The sequence below is a fragment of the Danio rerio genome, chromosome 2, assembly GCF_052040795.2.
Source record: "Danio rerio strain M-AB ecotype USA chromosome 2, GRCz13ab, whole genome shotgun sequence".
Classification (NCBI taxonomy): domain Eukaryota; kingdom Metazoa; phylum Chordata; class Actinopteri; order Cypriniformes; family Danionidae; genus Danio; species Danio rerio.
In genome coordinates, this window is record NC_141022.1 from 59,011,219 (window position 1) to 59,031,631 (window position 20,413).

Genomic DNA, 20,413 nt, shown 5'->3' on the forward strand with positions numbered 1-20,413 from the left:
ATATATATATATATATATACATTTTTTTAGATCTGTCAGAATTGTGAGGAAAAATCTAATTCTGTATCTCAATTCTGACATTTTTGTCTTTAAAATGAACCATTTCTTGCAAATTCTGATCAGATTTTTTTCCTTACAATTTCCACTGCTTCTATCACACAATTCAAACCCTTTTTAGAAATTAAAATGGCAATATCCTTATTATATGTTGCAATTCAGAGGCTCTTGATATTAAATCTGACAATTTTAGGTGTAGTTTTGTTTTTGCAGACTTGCGGGCAGGATTGAAAGATACAGACTCGAAATTGTAAGATAAAACATGAGAGAGAAAAATTTTCAAACTCGCAATTACTTTTTTTTCTCCATGGCATAAACAAGGTTCCCACATTCCCCTCAAATTTAGTAGTGACTTTAAAACAGATTCTGCTTTCCTCATATATCCGGAAGTGATTTCAGGACTGTGATCGACATACTGCAGATGTTTGTGTGTGAGACAGTAAACAGGAATCATTTCTCTCATTAATGTGTCATTAATAGCGCAGCGATGATTCTGCATCACATCTCAAAGGAGTGTGTCACATTTCAGATGCGTTCTTACTGTAAACGCTTCAGGTTATTTTTTCTACAGTTTGTGATTATTTATCGACTGAACGGTCTTAAAGGGGCAGTTTACACAAAAAATGGAAATTCCTTCATCATTTACTCAGCCTCCAAACCTGTTTGAGTTACTTTCCTCTGGTGAACACAAAGGAAGATAAACTAAAGGATTAAACATTCTTCAAAATATCTTATTTTGTATTCTACCCATGCATGTTGGAGAATCTTCCTTCTGTTGAACACAAAGGAAGATAGATATACTGAAAAAGGGTGAAAAAAGCAGTCATTGACTACCATAGTATTTTTAGCTCTTCATTTTCTCCCCAACATTCTTTAAAACATCTCATTTAGTATTATTCTCAAGCTCCAAATATGTTTGAGTTTCTTCCTTCTGTTGAACACAAAGGAAGATATACTGAAGAATGCTGTAAATATCAGCCATTGACTTCCTTAGTATTTTCGGCTCTTCTTGTTCCCCAACATTCTTCAAAATATCTTACTTTGTATTCTACCCAATGCATGTTGGAGAATCTTCCTTCTGTTGAACACAAAGACAGATATGCTGAAGAAGGCTGGAAAAAGCAGTCATTGACTACCACAGTATTTTTAGCTCTTCATTTCCTCCCCAACATTCTTCAAAATATCTCATTTAGTATTATTCTCAAGCTCCAAATATGTTTGAGTTTCTTCCTTCTGTCGAACACAAAGGAAGATATACTGAAGAATGCTGTAAATATCAGCCATTGACTTCCTTAGTATTTTTACCTTTTTTTAGTTCCCCAACATTCTTCAAAATATCTTATTCTTTATTCTACTTGCGTTAGAAACATATTGAGTTTCTTTCTTCTGTTGAATTAAAAAAAATAGATAGATAAACTGAAGAATGCTGGAACAATTAGCTATTAACTAATGAGTATTTTTAGCTCTTTATTTCCCCCCCAATATTCTTCAAAATATCTTATTCTGTATTCTGCTCAAGCTCCAAACATATTTGAGTTTCTTCCTTTTAAACACAAAGGAAGATATACTGAAGAATTCTGGGGGGAAAAGCAACCATTGACTATCATAGTATTTTTTTAGCGCTTTATTTTCCCTCCCCAACATTTTTCAAAATATCTTTTGTATTCAGCAGAAGAAGGAAATAAAGTTAGAAATTTGAACCACTTGACTTTGAGTAAATGGTAAGGAAATACATTTTTTGGCGCACTGTCCCTTTAAGGTCACACACAGCCTGTTGTCTGTTGCACTTGTGTTTACTTTTATTGTCAAATCCCTTAAAGGTCAAACGAATATCATCTTAGTCCAAACTGAACCGCTTTACACTTGATAGAAGATGCATTTAATGTAGTGTTTTCCGTCAGGGACGTCCAGATATTGTTCACATTCAGTATTTTTGATGGTATTTCTATATTTTTTAGTTTTATTTTCTTGTTTATTCTGCCTGTAGTGTTCACGTGTTTCAGTATTATCTGTTACAATAGACAAACTTGTGTTTACTTCTCTGCTGACATGCAGAATTACACTCGAAGACTATTCGACACAAATCTGAAATCGACCATGGTGCCATTGTGAAAACAGCGAATTAAATATAATTAGTTTTTTCTGTAACGTTGATTTGTCTTTAATTTTGCCTTGAAAATGGATGAAATGAGCAGTTTACCATGTTTACTGCGGTACTGAATGTGCTGAAATTTGACAATTGTATTCCTGTAGAAATATTACTGTAATCTCACTGAAATCATTGACTCTGTACACATCGAGCATCATAAAGTACATATTGAGAAAACCTCGTCTAATTGCTCTTGGTTTTAAATATGCAGTGTGTGTGTGTGTGTGTGTGTGTGTGTGTGTGTGTGTGTGTGTGTGTGTGTGTGTGTGTGTGTGTGTGTGCGATTCGAGAAATGTGGGTACATTTTTGCGTCTTCAGGACAAGCCTATTATTTTCAAAAGCAAATTTTTTATGATACAGTTTTGAATTATAACACAAATTATATCACGTTATTTCTAAAAAAAAATGTTTTTAAGTGTATTTGGTGATAATTTGTGTTTGGAATATTAACTTAAAAACTCCAACTGTACTTATTTTTTTCTGGAATCTTAATTCTGGTTATACACTGTGTTTATATATAGTCTGCGGCCACTTTATTAGGTACACCTGTCCAACTGCTCGTTAACGCACATTTCTAATCAGCCAATCACATGGCTGCAACTCAGTGCATTTAGACATGGTCAGGATGATCTGCTGCAGTTCAAAGTGAGCATCAGAATGGGGAAGAAAGGGGATTTTAAGTGACTTTGAACGTGGCATTGTTGTTAGTGTCAGACGCTGCTGCAAACTGCTGATCTATTGGGATTTTCCCGCATAACCATCTCTAGGGTTTACAGAGAATGGTCTGAACAAGAGGAAATATCCAGTGAGCGGCAGTTCTGCGGGTGCACATGTCTTGTTGGTGTCAGAGGAGAATGGCCAGACTGGTTCAAGCTGATAGAAAGACAACAGTAACTCAAAGAAGCACTCGTTACAATTGAGGTCTGCAGAAGAGCATCTCTGAATGCACAAGTTCAAGTTTAGTTTATTTATATGGCACGTTTCCAACTACCACAAGGCCGCACGAAGTGCTTTACAGAGAAAGAATAAACAAAAAGTATGGTCATAACAAACAACAGCAATAGGCACATAATGCGAGAGCATAAAAGATGTAACATAAAAAAGCAGAACAATTTTGCCTGATTAAGATACTACCACAGCCTTTTTTTAAGTTCTAACAGCAGCGTGTTCCAGAGGCGAGGACCTGCTATGGCAAATGCATGTTCGTCCCTTACTTTTGATGTGGGCCTTTGGGATTTTGAATAATAACTGACTCAGAAAGCCATGCTATTACCTCCTCCAGGCACAGTGACAAGGAGTTCACAACAGATGACTCGTTTTCCTTTTTGAGTGACAGACAGATTTGTGTATTGTCTGCATAAAGATAAAACTGCAGGCTATATTCCTGAAATTATAACCTATAGAGAGAAGGTGCTAAAATCGAGGCTTGGGGAAGACCACACGTTAACGGTGCCGTAGAGGAGGAAAAGTTACCAATTTTGAAAAAAAAAAAAAAACTTTCCGTCAGAGATGTATGATTAAAACCTCAGCCCAACCCAGGACAAACACAACACATCCAACCTTGAGGCAGATGGGCTACTGCAGCAGAAGACCACACTGGGTGCCGCTCCTGTCAGCGAAGAACAGGAAACTGAGGCTCATCTAAACTGGACAATAGAAGATTGGAAAAACGTTGCCTGGTCTGATGAGTCTAGATTTCTGCTGCCACATTCGGGTAATCGGGTCAGAATTTGGTGCCAACACCATGAAAGCATGGATCCGTCCTGCCTTGTATCAACAGTTCAGGCTGGTGGGGGACGTTTTCTTGGGACACTTTGGGCCCATTAGTACCAGTTGAGCATTGTGTCAACGCCACAGCCTACCTGAGTATTGTTGCTGACCATGTCCATCCCTTTATGGACCATAGTGTCTCCATCTTCTGCTGGCACCAGGTCATAAAGCGTGAATCATCTCAGACTGGTTGCTTGAACATGACAATGAGTTCACTGTACTCAAATGGCCTCCACAGTCACCAGCGCTCAATCCAATAGAGCACCTTTGGAATGTGGTGGAACGGGAGATTGGCATCATGGATGTGCAGCCAACAAATCTAAAGCAACTGTGTGATGCTATCATGTCAATATAGAGCAAAATCTCAGCATGATCTCATGAAGGATTAAGGCAGTTCTGAAGGCAAGTAGAACGGTGTACCTAATAAAGTGGCCAGTGAGTGTATGTACGCCCTATATTTATGTGGAAATTGCAGTATGGGTATAAAAGTGTAAAACAGTTTAGGGTTGGGGTAGACGTTAATAAGGTACAATTAATGGATAATTGAATAAATAATGAATAATACTCGGTATAATTACTGATTTCACATTGAGTAATGTGTGATGGTTGCGTTTAAAGACGGAATTAATAGAATTATAATTGAATAAATAATGAATAATACTCAGTATAGTTACTGTTTCCACATTACTGGGATGGTTGGGTTTAAGGTTGGAATTGATGGACAATTTAATACATATTAAAAATAATCGTTAACTTCCGGCCGTAGCTGGAACCCTTCTAGAACTTACCTTACAATCAGCATTGCTTAACTGCATTTCCGGTGAGCATGAGATGAAAATAGGCCACAGTGTGTGAAAGTCAGCGGATAAAGCCTGGGGTAATAATTCGACCGGTTTTACTGACTGTGTAATCTGACCGTGTTGTGAAACCGGAGCGGATCACGGGCAGCGCCGCACGGAACCCCCGTGTTTTGTTTAATCGCGGAATCCCTTTGCCTGGTAACGCGCGTTCACAGAGGGAAGCCCTGATCACGAGAATGCGCGAGTGACGTCAAACGCGGAGGCGCGCCGATAAAAAAAACACCTCCAGGAATTCTTTCACCTGCAATTGCGAAAGATAAGAGTTAATGAGTCAGTAAAACACACAGGCTGAAGAGGAGCGGTAGAAAAGCAGACTCTAATGTTACGCAACGCAGCAACAGGTGAGCAGAGAGAGATAGAAACTTCCGGTGAAAGGTTAACATGAATATTTGTCAATGTCATATGCGGTTTAACAGCGATAATGTCATTTAATTAAAGTATAGTCAGTTAAACAGACTTAAGCATTCAATTAGTTGTTAAAACAACATGAGAGACCCTTAAAGCAGCAGGCCAGCCCTGAAAATACTGTGGTAAATTAAATTAGCATATTTTAAACACATGATGCTGAACGGTATATTTTAATGCAGTGCTTCTTGTACCGTCCGAGACCCACTTTATATCGTATATCAACTAGGCAGTGCAATTCATAGATTTTTAAACAAAACATCTTAAACGAGTCGATTTTATAATGATACAACAGTTCACCGGAAACACTTTAACGGGATTAATTTAACTGAAAAGTCCTTCTGCATGTACCCTACAAGCCTACACAAAAAGACTAAATAATTCTTATAATTAATTAATGCAACTTCTCATATATATATATATATATATATATATATATATATATATATATATATATGTATATATATATATATATATATATATATATATATATATATGTGTGTGTATATATATATATATATATATATATATATATATATATATATATTCAGTAGTAACACTATTAATCAATATTACATCCTCAATGAAATGTCTTCCAATAAATGTTGTTTTCTTTGAAATTTTCATTCATTTATAAATATAATGGAGAAAAACGTGAATTAAAACATATCCATTTATAAATTATATATAAAATATATATATTGTTTTTTTCCCAATGATATCCGTTTTTATATTATTTTATTTATTTTTAAAAATAATTATTCAGCAAGGATTCAGTCAATATAATGTCATATTTACCAAAGAATAGAAAGGAGATAAAAGTCCTTAATATATTAAAGATATAAAATTATATTGAGTAATTAATCACAAATTCAATCACAACTCTTTACTATCCTCCGAAATATATATATATATATATATATATATATATATATATATATATATATATATATATATATATATATGTTTGTATGCAAGGCAAAATATATATTATAATTTGTAATTAATACTGGTAATTGTTTTATTTGTTTTTTTATTAATTCAGCAAACAAAAAATTAGTCAAGATTACAAATACAATTATTCATCGATTATAATTATATTATTTTCCTTCTGAAGCTGCTTTGACACTATCTACATTGTAAAAGCGCTATACAAATAAAGCTGAATTGAATTGAATCACAAACTTATACACACTCATTCACTACGGCCAATTTAGTTCATTCTTTTCACCTGCAGCGCATGTGTTTGGACTGTGGGGGAAACTGGAGCACCCTGAGAAAACCCACGCCAACACGGGGAGAACATGCAAACTCCACACAGAAATGCACTCTGACCCAGCCGGGACTCGAACCAGCAACCTTCTTGCTTTGAGGCGACAGTGCTACCCACTGTGCTACCTTTTCGCCCCATTATTGTTTTTGTTTTTTAATTGTTCTGCATTATATATTTATTTAATTGGTCAGTGTAAGAAGAAATAAATATATTGAAATATAGTCATACATTCATCAGAAACTCGTTGGCCTGTTTCTTCACACACTGACTGAGTTTATGGCACAGTTACGCAGTGATTTATTAGCCAATATCATCACAAAACCTGATTTCTGACCCATGACCTCAATCCTGAACATGACTTTATCAGCGTCTCTCAGTGTGTTTGCTCGGTCACAGAGTGCACATGGAGAAAAATATCAATTGATAATCAAATTGCCACAAAATTGATCACAATTTGAGCTTAAAAAAAAGTATCCTACATTTTTCCATGATTTACACACACACACACAAACACACACACACAAGTAACTATTGCTTACATGCCAAACATATTTTGCATTATCAAGCATTTTATTTTTAATATTTCATAGTTAAAGCATTAATGCGGCTGCACGGTGGCGCAGTGGTTAGCACGTTCACCTCACAGAAAAGGGTTGCTGGTTCGAGCCTCGGCTGGGTCAGTTGGTGTTTCATTGTGGAGTTTGCATGTTCTCCCTGTGTTCATGTGGGTTTCCTCCGGGTGCTCTGGTTTCCCCCACAGTACAAAGACGTGTGGTACAGGTGAATTGGGTTGGCTAAATTGTCTGTAGTGTATGCGTGTAAATGAGCGTGTGTGGATGTTTTCCAGAGATGGGTTACAGCTGGAAGGTCATCCACTGCGTAAAACATATGCTGGATAAGTTGGTGGTTCATTGCGTTGTGGCGACCCCAGATTAATAAAGGGACTAAGCCGAAAAGAAAATGAATGAATGTTTTGTTTTATTTATTTTTTTATTTAATTTTATTTTTGTTTTATTTTTGTTTTATTTTATTTAGTTTTATGTTATTTTAATATATTTTTTTATTTGTTGTATTTTGTTTTATTTATTTTTTATTTTGTTTTATTTTGTTTTTTTTATATGGTTTTTGTTTTTATATTTTTGTTTTGTTTTGTTTTATTTTTATATATTTTGTTTTATTTTATATATTGTTTTATTTTATTTTGTTTTTATTTTACTTTGTTTTTTATTCTTATTTTGTTTTGTTTCACGTTGTTTTGTTTTGTTTTATTTTGTTTTGTTTATTTTATTTTAATTTAATTTAGTTTGGATTTATTTTATTTTTATTATGTTTTTTATTTTATTTAAGTTTTTTATTTTATTTTTAATTATTTTTGTCTTACTTAATTTAATTATTTATTTATTTATTTATTTATTTTTTACTTAATTTTTATTTTCTTGTTTTATTTAGTTTTTTTTTTTTTTAATTTTATTTAAGACGGAAATGATAAAATTGTAATAAAGCAATTTAGATTTTTTGTTTTTTTGCATGATCTTTGAATGTAGGCTAAAAACTTTTTTTATTGTACATTAACATGCATGAACACACTTGTGCAAATCTTTGCCTAATCCCATTATACTGTTAAAGTTGTTAAATTGACAATTGGTTTCACTCAAGTTTCATTTAATTCATAGTTTTTATGTGAGTTTAAGCCAGAGATAATAATAGCCCCACCACTAACAGGTAAATATTTAGTCCATTGATCAGTTTTAAGTATCCGTGTCTTTTTCCATGAATTGTCTGAGTGTTATCGTTCAACAGGTCAAACAGCATTGCACAGGTTTATGGTGACGGACGGCAGGTAGAGTTACTGTGTGAAAGTGCGCATTAGGTGGATGTTTGTTACCAAATTTACCTCCTCCAGTTTGTGTGTATGTGTGTGTGTGTCAGTGTGTGTGTGTTTGGATACATGGTCGCTATGGTGATGAGGATTATGATGCCGACTCCGCATTAACTGCCCTATGTTAATGATAGTCTACTAGACGAGTTACTTCTTTAGTGCTTTACACAATGCAAGCTTTACACAGAATATAGATAATAACTGAACATCGTCAGACTGCTGGTTTAGTTTATAGTGATAATTCAGTTCAGTTTAATATGAAGGTTATTATTTTACGTTCTTATTGAACTGCTTTACTGACCCAGCCTGAGCAAGTCAAAGGCAGCAGTGAAGAAAAAAAATAATCATAAAAATAATTAGTGATAATAACAATAAAATAAATTAAGATAAAATGAAATTAAATAAAAGCAAACAATAAACTAAATTAAAATAATAGTAATGATTGAATGACATTCAAATTAAATACATTAAAATACATTAAACACATGCGCTATTGGGGAATTCCCAGTTATGGGTTGCAGCTGGAAGGGCATCCTCTGCAAAAAAACATATGCTGGATAAGTTGGCAGTGCATTCCCCCCCAAATGACTAAAGGGACTAAGCCAAAAAGAAAATAATTTAATTTAATAAATCCTTGTGTGATATAGATAAAAAATAAACAAAATTTTAGGAACAAAAATTATTTTATATTATATAACATATATTTATATTAGTAGAAAATTGTGATTAAAAACTGCTGTAAATAATTATAAACGAGATTGTTCTTGCATTTTTTGCTTGAGATTATTTTACATTGTATTTGCTCAAGTATTTAGCTTTTAGTCTTGCAAGTTCATGCAGAAAATTCCATCGTGTGATTTACTGTACATAATGGCTGAAATCAGAGCCGTGCGTCAACATATCCTGTGTGTTGTGGAAAACCATGCTGTTGTTATGTAATAAACTCGCATTTATTACACTGACATGCTCGGATGAGGAGGATCAATCAAACATCAATAAACACATCAGATCAGTGCAGTGTTTAAATACATCATCAACATGTTGTTTACAGTTTTTTTCATTTTTCTTCCAGTTAGAGTTATTGTTTTAAACTAAATGTATTTTTTATTTTAGTTTAAGTCATTGTTGTTCACCAATTACAGCAAAAAATACGCTATGGAAAGGTTTTGGTAAACTTCGAACAGAGTTCTTGTTTTAAGGGGGAAAAAAAGTTTAAAAAAGAAGGCGGAGTTCCAGGACACACCCATCGATTGTGTAATCATCACGGACCAATAGTAGCTCAAAGTTTTTCGGAACAAAAATAACTCAACAACAAAAAGATTCACAAAAACTTCACAGTGCCCTCTAGTACAGTGGTTCTCAAACTGGGCTTCCTTCTAGTGGTATGCGGAGGAATGAAATATGTCATGTACATGCTACATATATTTAAAAATTTATCAAAAATGATGTATATAATATGACATATAGCCTATATTTCTGAGGTAGTCTGCCACGTTTTTTTAACTGTGCAGAGTTGTAGCTGCTTTACTGGTCCTACTACGCTACTGTATTTCAATACTGCTCATTTTGGTGGTACTTGGAGAGACAATTTTTTTCTGAGGTGGTACTTGATGAAAACAGTTTGAGAACCACTGCTCTAGTAGATTTGTCATCTGAAGCTTTCCCTAAGTAAGTTTTCCCTAAGTTTCATTTTCGCTAAAATGTAGACAGCATCCGCCAGAGGATTTGTCATTTGAAATAAGGTACAAAAAAAGTACACCAATTAATATATCTCAAACTCGCAAAAATGCAACATCAACTGCATTTGTCTTGAAACATACAAACACATACCCTAAGTGATATTTTTAAGAATTACCAAAAATGTAGACAGCACCCTCTAGTGGATTTCTCATCTGAAACTTGCAAGAAAACGCAACTGGAGCAATGTATTTTACGTTTCAGTGTAGGCAGCACCCTCTAAGAGATTCGGTTCCTGAAACGTAGAGCAAAATGTACCGTTAAAAACGTATTTCAGATTCGTAAAAATGTAGACAGTGCCCTCTAGTGGAGTTGTCATCTGAAGCGTGCAGCAATACTTTCCCTAAGTTACGTATTTCATATTCGCTAAAATGTAGACAGCATCATTTAGAGGATTTGTCATTTGAAATAAGTTTATCCAGAACAACGTATTTTATATTTCGCAAAAATGCAGACAGCGCCCTCTAGTGGATTTGTCATGCAAAATGTGCAACAAAACGTATCTGGGTGAATGCAATTTACATTTCACAAAAATGTTGACAACACCTTCTTTTGTATTTTTCATCTGAAACGTACAACTAAACTTACCCTAAGTAACGTATTTCAAATTTGCAAAAATGTGACCGGCGCCCTCTAGTGGATTTTTAATCTGAATATGCAGCAAAATGTGACCCGAGTAACATATTTTATGTTTTTGCAAAAATATAGACAGCACTCTCTGATTGATTTGTCATTTGAAACATTCAACAAAATGTGACTAGAGTAACGTATTTTACGTTTTAATGTAGGCAGTACCCTCTAAGAGATTTGTCTCCTGAAACGTAGAAAAAAACCTACCATTAAAAACGTATTTTAGATTCATAAAATGTAGACAGCGCCCTCTAGTGAATAAGTCACCCGAGACTGAACAAAATGTACCCCAAGATTTGTAAAATGTAGACAGTGCGCTCTAGTGAATAAATCACCTGAAACAAAGAACAAAATGTAACCTAAATAACAAATTTCTGATTTGTAAATTGTAGACAGCGCCCTCTAGTAGATTTTTCACCTGAAAGGTAGAACAAAACATACCACAAGTAACGCATTTCATATTCATAAAAATGTAGACAGCGCCCTCTAGTAGATTTGTCACCTAAAAAAAAAAAATCTACCTTAAGTGACGTATTTCAGAGTCATAAAATGTAGACAGCGTCTGCGAGTGGATTGTCATCTGAAACGTACAACTAAACGTACCCTAAGTAATGTATTTCAGATTCATACAGTGTAGACAGCTCCCTCTAGTAGATTTGTCACCTGAAATGTAGAACAAAACTTTCCCTATGTAACATATTTCAGATATTTAAAATGTAGACTGCGCCCTGTAGTAGATTTGTCACCTTAAATGTAGAACAAAACGTACAATGAGTAACGTATTTCAGATTTTTAAAATGTAGACCGCCCCCAAGGAGATTTTTCCACCTGAAACCTAGAGCAAAACATACTCTAAGTAACATATTTTAGATTTGTAAAATGTAAACAGCGCCCACTAGTAGATTTGTCACCTGAAACGTAGAACAAAACGTACCCTGAGTAAAAATCATAAAATGTAAACAGCGCCCTCTAGTGGATTTGTCACCTGAAATGTACACCAAAATATACCCTGATCAACGTATTTCAGATTCATAAAATGTGGACAGCGCCCTCTACTGGATTTGGCACCTGAAATGTAGACCAAAAACATACCCTAATCAACGTATTTCTGATTCTTAAATTTTAGACAGTGCTCTCTAGTGGATTTGTCACCTGAAACGTAAAACAAAACGTACCCTGAGTAAGATTCATAAAATGTAAACAGCGCCCTCTAGTGGATTTGTCATCTGAAACGTAGAACAAAACGTACCCTGAGTAAAAATCATAAAATGTAAACAGCGCCCTCTAGTGAATTTGGCACCTGAAATGTAGACCAATATATACCCTGATCAACGTATTTCAGATTCATAAAATATAAACAGCCCTCTAGTGGATTTGTCACCTGAAATGTAGACTAAAACATACCCTAATCAACGTATTTCTGATTCGTAAATTGTAGACGATGCCCTCTAGTGGGTTTGTCACCTGAAATGTAGAACCAAACTTACCACAAGTAACATATTTCAGATTTGTAAAATGTAGACAGTGCTCTCTAGTGGATTTGTCACCCAAAACGTAGAACAAAACATCCCCTAATCAACGTATTTCAGATTCGTAAATTGTAGACAGCGCTCTCTAGTGGATTTGGCACCAGAAAAGTAGAACAAAACATACCCTAATCAACTTATTTCAGATTCGTAAATTGTAGACAGCACCCTCTAGTGGATTTGTCACCAGATAGAACAAAACATACCAAAAATAACGAATTTCATATTCATAAAACGTAGACAGCGCCCTCTAGTGGATTTGTTATCTAAAATGTGCAACAAAGTGTACCTTGAGTAATGCATTTCAGATTCGCAAAAATTTAGAGAGCATATTTTTTGTTTCACTAAAATGTAGACGATGATCCTGGACTGAAAATAAAGCTCTAATTTCCCATTTTGAGTGAACTAACCCTTTAACTGTAAGGAAAGCTCTAAACTGGCCACTTATGAGATTCCATTTCCAATAGAATGCTGCCTTAGTGGTCAGATTCCTATGTAGGGAATTTAGCAAGGCCACTCACTAGTGTGCGAGTCTGGAAAGTCTGATAGGTTGCGCAGCTGTGGGTTTTACACGCCGCTTCTGAAAACATCGGGCTTTTCCTGCTGCTGCTTTGGCTTTGCTCTCCGTCTGCATACTTTCTTCTCTGTGCAGATTCGTTTCTTTTTTCTAGTGGACTCTTCGACGGACCTCAGTGATATTTTAGCACATGTGCATGGCAACAGCAAAACAGTAACGCGGCGCATGAATTCCTGCCTCGACCGCGTTTGCGAATTAGTGATCATGTAAAAAGCCACTGTGGGTTTGAGATTGCAAACAGGCCGTGCGGAGACACCGAGTACCAACCAGCCCTAGAAATAGAGCCGTCTGTTTGTGCATTTGAGACATTTGTTTGACATCAGGACAGAGGGAATGTCCTGCGAATCAAGATGTGACCAGGTTTTGAAGAGATGACTTTGATTTGCTGCTTCAGAAACTATTATTATTATTATTATTATTATTACTATTATTATTATTATTTGCTGCTTCATATACACTTTTCCAAATATTTCAAAAGTGCCATTTACAATTTTTTTATAATTTATTTTAATTATAATAGTTCTGATTACAGTACAAAATATTTAAATTCTTTATTTACTAGAGCAAATTAAAGGCTTAACTAGGTTAAAGTGACAACAGTGATTTGATCTGAATTTAATTGAAAAATAATTCCTTAAAGGGGCTAATAATATTTATCCTTTATTATTATTATTATTAAATATGACTTTTATTTCAGACAAAATATAAGAAAAATCCTCAGAAATTAATGTTGGGAGGTTGATTATCCCGGACGAGCCCCCAAAATGTTACAACCTTTGGGCAATCTAGGGGAGTCTGGTTGCATCTATCTATCTATCTATCTATCTATCTATCTATCTATCTATCTATCTATCTATCTATCTATCTATCTATCTATCTATCTATCTATCTATCTATCTATCTATCTATCTATCTATCTATCTATCTATCTATCTATCTATCTATCTATCTATCTATCTATCTATCTATCTATCTATCTATCTATCTATCTATCTATCTATCTATCTATCTATCTATCTATCTATCTATCTATCTATCTATCTATCTATCATCTATCTATCTATCTATCCCATTCATCCATCCATCGTTTTATTTATCTATCCATCCTTCTGTTGTTTTATCTATTTATCCATTTATCATTTTATCTATCCGTCCATCCATCCATCCATCTATCCATCCATCCATCAATCTGTCTGTCTTTCTATTGTTTTATTATTCTCTCTATCATTAATCCATCTATCCATCCTTCTATCGTTCTATCTATCCATCCATTTATCTACCTGTCCATCCATCTTTATCTATCTATCTATCTATCTATCTATCTATCTATCTATCTATCTATCTATCTATCTATCTATCTATCTATCTATCTATCTATCTATCTATCTATCTATCTATCTATCTATCTATCTATCTGTCTGTCTGTCTGTCTGTCTGTCTGTCTGTCTGTCTGTCTGTCTGTCTATGAGCACAGAAACAATACCAAATCGAGCAAACAGTGAAAAACTGCAGGCAGAGAAAAGATGAATAGCAAGTTGAACCAATTGTAAGCGGTTGTACCAATTGTAGGTGAACCAGCAAATCAGGAACAGCAGTGGACAAAAACAAGGACGTGAACTGGGGTGATAGAAAGAAAAACATAATCAGACACATAATACAAACATAAATAACCAATCCCTGCTGGCACATAGCAAAGACTTTCTCCAGAAAAAAGGAAATACGGTGAACATTTTCTTGATCTGTTAAACATCACTTGGGAAATATCTGTAATAGAATAAAAAAATCACATGCAGGAGGATGAATAATTTTGCCTGTATTTATATAAACACTTTGTGAAGTTTATTTTTAAACTAATTTGATAGGATGTGATCGAAATTAGTTTATGATTGCTTGCAGCCGGTCCTGCATTATTCAATTTATAAATTAGCAATCAGACGATTCCTAAGCCACTATAAATACCCTCAGTTTCATACAACAGCCATCTATGTTTTGAAGAACCCCCCCTTCCACCACTACTCCTCCTTCCTTCCTATATGGGTGGCACGGTAGCCCAGTGGTTAGCACTGTTGCCTCACAGCAAAAACGTCACTGGTTCTAGTCCTTACCAAGCCAGCCGGCATTTCTGTGCAGAGTTTACACGTTCTCCCCGTGCTCACATGGGTTTCCCCTGGGTTCCCCGGTTTCCTCCCACCATCCAAAAGCATTCAACTTAAGTTAATTAACTAATTTAAATCAGCACCATAGACATGATCCCATATATTTATTTCTTAAGAGCACTCACTATCTGTTCATTAGCTACTACAGCAGGGGAGTTCTCCAGATCTACCTGAGCTCAAACTCCCCTCTCGCCTTGCAAACGGGAGGGAGCCCCGGGCTCGAGGATCCTATGAGCTCAGGGCTCTCTCCCGGGACAGCATGCCAAACACGCTTTATCAATCATCAGCTAAGTGTGAACTCTTGAAAAAATAAAAAGCTGCTAAAGAAAAGATGCTAAAAACTATTTTTAAAGACAGTAGCGATGTTTTTAATCTTACATAGTTTTGCAATTCCAAATAATAATTCAGGGATATTGAAAAATAAAATGCACTGCTTCGGCTTTAGTCTTTTATTTATCAGGGGTCGCCACAGCGGAATGAACCACCAACTACTCTGGCATATGTTTTACGCAGCTGATGCCCTTCCAGCTGTAATCCAGTACCATGCTGGGAAAGTTTTCAACATCGATAATAATAAAAATAATGATAAAGTTTACCATCAAATCATCATATTAGAATAAATTTTGAAGGATTATGTAAACATTCAGCTTCGAATCACATTATAAAAAAATAAGTTATTTTAAAATGCAATAATAATATTTAGCAGTTATTATTTTATGACCATATAAATGCAGCCTTGGTGAGTATACACTTACCGGCCACTTTATTAGGTACACCTGTCAAAGTGCTCGTTATTTCTAATATGTCAAGCACATGGCAGCAACTCAATGCATGTAGACATGGTCAAGATGATCTGCTGCACTTTAAACTGAGCATCAGAATGGGGAAGAAAGGGGATTTAAGTGAATGTGGCATGGTTGTTGATGCCAGACGGGCTGGTTTAAGTATTTGAGAAACCGCTGATCTACTGGGATTTTCACGCACAACCATCTCTAGGGTTTACAGAGAATGGTCTGAACAAGAGAAAATATCCAGTGAGCGGCAGTTCTGCGGGCACAAATGCCTTGTTGATGCCAGAGGGGAATGGCCAGACTGGTTCCAGCTGATAGAAAGAATAGAAAAATGAAACTGAAAGCGTGCACATCATTTACATAATCATATTGCATTATAGACTAATGATTACAAAAAGTATTTCATATGTTTTTTCTTTCATAGCGAACACAAAGTGTTGTGCATGAGAATAAGGGTGTACTCTGAACAAGAGAAAATATCCAGTGAGCGGCAGTTCTGCAGGCGCAAATGCCTTGTTGATGCCAGAGGTCAGAGGAGAATGGCCAAACTGGCTCCAGCTGATAGGAAGCCAACAGTAACTCAAATAAGCACTCATTACAACTGAGGTCTGCAGAAGAGCATCTCTGAACACACAACATGTCCAACCTTGAGGCGGATGGGACACAGCAGCAGAAGACCACACCGGGTGCCACTCCTGTCAGCTAAGAACAGGAAACTGAGGCTACAATTCACACAGGCTCACCCAAACTGCACAATAGAAGATTGGAGAAACGTTGCCTGCTCTGATGAGTCTCCATTTCTGCTGCCACATTCAGATGGTCAGGTCAGAATTTGGCATCAACAACATGTAAGCATGGATCCATCCTGCCTTGTATCAACAGTTCAGGCAGGTGGTGGTGGTGTAATGGTGTGGGGGATATTTTCTTGGCACACTTTGGGCACATTAGTACCAATTGAGCATCGTGTTAACGCCACAGCCTACCTGAGTATTGTTGCTGATAGTTCAAGGTTCCAAATGGTTCAAGGGTTTTTTGACGTCACCTCATACTTCAGCTTCTCATCATATCTTCTGACCAATCAAATACTCTCTAGTATCTGCAATGTCCTGCCCTTTTCTTTTCATTGGCTTTTCATTTGATGACTACTCTCACTGGCAGAGCTGTGGTAAAACAAAACACTATTGGCTCTATCTTTAAAAGGGGAGGAGCTACTCTATGTCCCGCCCTCTCTTCATGTTTAATTTGAGATTACGTCAAACATTGAATAAGATTTTGAACATTTCAAAGCACTTCACTTCTAAAAATGGTCCTTTTTTTAAAAGTCTTCATTTCTCAGTTTTCTTCTGGGAACCAACAATTCTAAACAGATTCGCTATAAGCGTTCATTTTAACCCTAAAAAAAGACAACGTACGCTTGTAGGCTTATACTAATTGATGGATAAATCTCCTGCAAGTACCCTAACCCTCATGAAAGACAGATTTATAGGCGTGCGGATGAAGGGGTCTCATTACAAACCCTCTTTTTTGTGGGGGTCTATTTAAGGCGATGCTCCTGATGTGGCCTGAAGTTGCTATTTTCACTTCAGCCTGGAATTTTCTCCGACCAGATGAATATGTCGAAGCCCTCGGCTTTACCCAAACCCAGCTCTGCTGTAATTACTGGACTAATTCATTGTAATTCTGACTGGATCTTTTGGTGGTTGGAGTGAGGGGTCATTTGCCCACAGAACAGTCCAGCTGAGGTGTTCGTCTCTGGGTTATTTTTAGTGGCGGTATTGGAGAGACATTCACAAATCACTCCTGCAGTTCACCAAATCTGCAGTCCTGTGGTCAAAAGATGGAGGAGGAAACAGATGGAGAGAAGAGGAAAACTCGCTAGCACTTTATAACACTATAAATCATTTATTAAACACTAGCAAATAGTTAATTCATTGTTTGCTAAGCATTAACTATAAATTAATAAATGTTAGTAAGCAGTTTATGACTGTAGCTATACAAATGCTCTATTCCTGACTTATAATTACATTTATTATGTGCATAATAATTATATTTTCATGACTAAATTAAATATTGCATTATTTACAAACCAGTTATTTAAGAATAGTTGGATTTTTTGGTAACACTTTATAATAACTACACACTATAAATCATTTATTAAGCATTAGCAAATACTGAATTCACTATCCGTTAAGCATTAACTCTATATTAATAAATGTTAGTAAGCAGTTTATAACTGCAGCTACAAATGCTGTATTCTTGACTTATAACCACATTTAAAATGTGCTTAATAATTGTATTTTCATACTTAGTAAATGATTTATTTTTCATTACTAAATTAAGCATTGCATTATTTACAGACCAGTTGTATTTAGGAGTAGTTGAGGGTTTTTAGGATCATTCAGAATGAGTTAGTAAATGATTAATAAACTATTAAAATCAACGTTTATATGTCTTATTATTCAGGCATATACTAATAGTCAACTAATATGTTAATAAATGCTTTATTAACTCAACTTCATGCAGTTTTGTGACCTAATCTAAAGTGAGGACTATTCATGCTTTATAAATCCCTTATAAATGACTATTAAAGGCTCAGAATCAAATGAACTATAATCTTTGCAATCTTGTCTAAAATGTAAAATTACTGTAAAGTTTAAACATTGCTGAATAACAGCAGTGTCAAAATACAACAAAACTGGATAAAACAACAATATAATAATTAAACAATGTAATAAAATGTAATGTTTAAACTCTACAGTGATTTTATTTTAGATCAGGTTGAATTTTGATCAGGTTGAATATGACATTATTCATTCCTATTCAATTAAAGATACACAAATGAAACTGTACTTCAAATATTTATTTTTTTTATTTGAAGTACAGTTTCATTTGTGTATCTTTAATCGAAAAGGAATGAATAATGTCATTTTTCCTGTTTAGAATTTAACTGAGCCTTTATTTGTCATTTATAAGGGATTTATAAAGCATGAATAGTCCTCACTTTAGATTAGGTCAAAACCAGATGAAGTTGAGTTAATAAAGCATTTATTAACATACATAGTAGCCATTAGTATATGCCTGAATAATAAGACATATAAACAGTAATTTCAATAGTTTATTAATCATTTACTAACTCATTCTGAATGATCCTAAAAACCCTCAACTACTCTTAAATACAACTGGTTTGTAAATAATGCGATACTTAATTTAGTAATGAAAAATAAATCATTAGCAAAGTATGAAAGTACAATTATTAAGCACATTTTAAATGTGGTTATTAGTCAAGAATACAGCATTTGTAGCTGCAGTTATGAACTGCTTACTAACGTTTATTAATGTAGAGTTAATGCTTAACAGATAATGAATTCACTATTTGCTAATGCTTAATAAATGATTTATAGTGTGTAGTTATTATAAAGTGTTACCGATTTTTTTTTAAGATCATTCAGAATGAGTTAGTAAATGATTAATAAACTATTTAAATCAACATTTAGATATTTGATTATTCAGGCATATAGTAATAGTCAATTTGTATGTTAACAATTGCTTTATTAACTTAACTTCATCCAGTTTTATGACTTAATCTAAAGTAAGGACTAGTTATGCTTTATAAATCATAAATTTCAGACGTAAAATTGTATCCTACTCATATTTTTTTATGCACATTTTTAAATGTATGCACAAGTTGGCATCTCTATTAAGCACTATTTTTGCAATATCCTAAAAATGTGCCTCAAAATAATCGGATGTAAACACAGCAATAGAGACGCAGCTGAAGGCTCCAGTAACCCTGTGCAGGTCAAAGGTCGCGTCTCCAGGTGAGCCAGGCTCAGATTGAGCAGGTAACACAAGAGCTCAATAGTGTTTCAGGTCAGTAAACAGAGCAAATGTGTGATCTGAGCTGCTGAGATGGAGGATTTCTGACCTGTTGAGCTTTATTTGGCTGTAGGTGTGAATGCTGTGAAATACCACATAGTTCAATTTAAGTTTATTTGTACAATTTACATATTAAATCTGTGTTTGGAAATGACGAATGCAAATCATATTACTTAAATCGCATATACCGTTGCACATAGGTTGTGAAAAATGCTAATTGAATTTAACGTTGAACATATTGCATTGCCATTTTGCATATTACATTTCAAAATTAACTTTACTAATCATATGCTTCCATAGTGTAGTGCTTTTCACAATAATTATTGTTTCCAAGTAGCTTCACAAAAGGTGCACATTATTGCTTTACAATCAAAATCAGAAGAGTAAAGGTTCATATTTTTTGTTACTAATAACTTTAATCTACTCAACAATCCAACAACAGGATACGAGTGATTTTAGCATAGTGAAGAGTGTCAAAACCACCTTTTACTTAATAAATAAAGGTTTTATATTATTATTGTAAGTTGTAAGTGTATAATTCACTAAAGTAAAATGATTAATCATTTTTAATACGAGATAAAAAGTGAATCTTAACATAAAATACAGTATTAAAGCAGTCATACTCTCACCGGCCACTTTATTAGGTACACCTTACTAGTACCAGGTTGGACCGCCTTTTGCCTTCAGAACTGCCTTAATCCTTCGTGGCATAGATTCAACAAGGTAC

At 34.8% G+C, this 20,413-nt stretch overlaps 1 protein-coding gene and 2 long non-coding RNA genes across 3 annotated transcripts in view; 2 read left to right on the forward strand and 1 right to left on the reverse strand.

Annotated features, from left to right (window-relative positions):
• ap1m1 (adaptor related protein complex 1 subunit mu 1) overlaps window positions 1-2,384 on the forward strand; it is a 69,066-nt gene extending 66,682 nt beyond the window's left edge. The window contains 1 exon segment of the mRNA NM_001331127.2: window positions 3-2,384. The gene's annotated coding sequence lies outside the window, so the exon portion shown is untranslated.
• Window positions 1-20,413, reverse strand: part of LOC147846563 (uncharacterized) — a 198,545-nt gene that overhangs the window by 88,134 nt on the left and 89,998 nt on the right. The gene's annotated exons all lie outside the window — the stretch shown is intronic.
• Window positions 4,805-20,413, forward strand: part of LOC141379082 (uncharacterized) — a 59,126-nt gene continuing 43,517 nt past the window's right edge. The window contains exon 1 of the long non-coding RNA XR_015479236.1: window positions 4,805-5,177. This is a non-coding gene — a long non-coding RNA (uncharacterized LOC141379082). The remainder of the gene's footprint in view (window positions 5,178-20,413) is intronic.